This window comes from Salvia miltiorrhiza, chromosome 5 (assembly GCF_028751815.1).
Source record: "Salvia miltiorrhiza cultivar Shanhuang (shh) chromosome 5, IMPLAD_Smil_shh, whole genome shotgun sequence".
NCBI lineage: Eukaryota > Viridiplantae > Streptophyta > Magnoliopsida > Lamiales > Lamiaceae > Salvia > Salvia miltiorrhiza.
In genome coordinates this window covers 37,437,747-37,439,385 of record NC_080391.1, presented here as the reverse complement: position 1 = coordinate 37,439,385, position 1,639 = coordinate 37,437,747, and the positions used below count along the sequence as shown (strand labels likewise).

The window sequence follows — 1,639 nt, the reverse complement described above, 5'->3', positions numbered from 1 at the left end:
GGAATCGGGCTGCGACACCGTACAATCTCACGGATGTACAGTTTGGCTAGCTTCTCCGATCCATGGGTAATTAGAATCGGTATAAAATGAGCGCACTTCGTGAGACGGTCTACTATTACCCAAATAACTGTGTTACCCCTATTCGTCTTTGGGTAAACCCGTCACGAAATCCATCGCTATGTGCTCCCACTTCCATTCTGGAATTTCCAAAGGCTGTAATTTCCATATGATCGTTGATGCAAAGCTTTCACTTGCTGGCATGCAAGGCAGCGCTCTACAAACGAGGCTATATCTCGCTTCATCCCGTCCCACCAAAACTTCTGTTTCAGATCTTGGTACATTTTGGTACTCCCGGGATGAGCGGTATAAGGCGTGTCATGAGCTTCACTCATGATCTCGTTTTTGAGTTCCTCGTTGTGGGGTACACACAACCTTCCCTTAAAAAAAACGGCGTTATCCGTTGCCTCTTGGTAGCCTCCGGGCGTGCCTTACTGGTACATCTTCTATCCTTTTGTCATCACTAGCTTCCCCGTTTAGGTAGATGAGATAAGCTGTGCTTCATTCCTTCATCATCTCCCTTTTGGCTTGTAGTGCGGATATCACTGGTACTCTTTTCTTCATACCGATGCCGTAAAATTCTGTCGGTTCTTTTCCAGGTGGTCGAAGAGAAATTTTTCGTTCGTTACAAAGGATAGTGGCGTAATTCTCGGCTAACCAGTCCATTCCTAAGATCATATCTACGTCCCACATGAGTAAAATATTAAGATTGTTCGCTACCATCTTAAGTTCTCCCATTTCAAATTCTACGTTCGAGCAAACATGAGTGGTAGTAGATCTCCCTCCTGAGGGTGTAGTGATTCTTAAGGCACACTTAGCTCGTTCTGATTCGATTTCTAAGGTATCTACGCAAGGGGCAGAAATAAAAGAATGCGAGGCACCAGTATCGAACAGAATCATAATGGAAAAACCTTTAAGCTTGCCCATACCTGCCAGGTTTCCCTAGTTTTTCTCGGGCTGGTTTTGGGTGATAGCAAAGGCTCTTGCCTGCTGCGGCAGTTGTTGCGGCTATTTCTGTTGCTGTTGGCGCTGTTGGTGCTGGTGTTGGTGCTGCTGCTGGTGTGGCGGTTGTTGGCGGGGCTGCTGTTGCCCTGGAACTGCTCGCAGGGGCGGGGCATAAGTGGCCCTAATTGCCGCGCCCTGCTGTCTATTGGGGCACTGAGAGGAGTAGTGACCCTTCTGGCCACACGTGTAGCAACCGTCAGTTCCAGCCCTACAAACACCACGATGTGGTTTGTTGCATTTTGGACAAAGGGGTACTTCGTTCTGTCTTTGGTTGCCCCCGGCCGGGGCAGGACCCTGTTGCTTCCCTTGTCCTTGTGGCTGAAACGTTCCAAACGGCGCACTTCCTTGCCATGGCCTCTTGTTAGCCTGGTTTTCACTTCCTCCCTGGTCGTTCCAGTTGCGCTTCCCTTTAAAGTTCTGAGGGCGTGCAGGTGGGTTGACTGGCGCTGAGGTCTGTGGCGGAGCCGACCTTTCTACTGGCATCGCAGCTTCGACGTCCAGTGCCCTGTTCAAGGACTCGGTGTAGGAGAGTCCACCATGACTAGCTAGGGTCATCCTAATCTCGTGCCTCAGACCG

At 49.8% G+C, this 1,639-nt stretch overlaps 1 pseudogene; it reads left to right on the top strand.

The window, feature by feature from the left end:
* Positions 1–1,187, top strand: part of LOC131025873 (uncharacterized) — a 9,797-nt pseudogene extending 8,610 nt beyond the window's left edge.
* Positions 1,188–1,639: the final 452 nt, after the last annotated feature.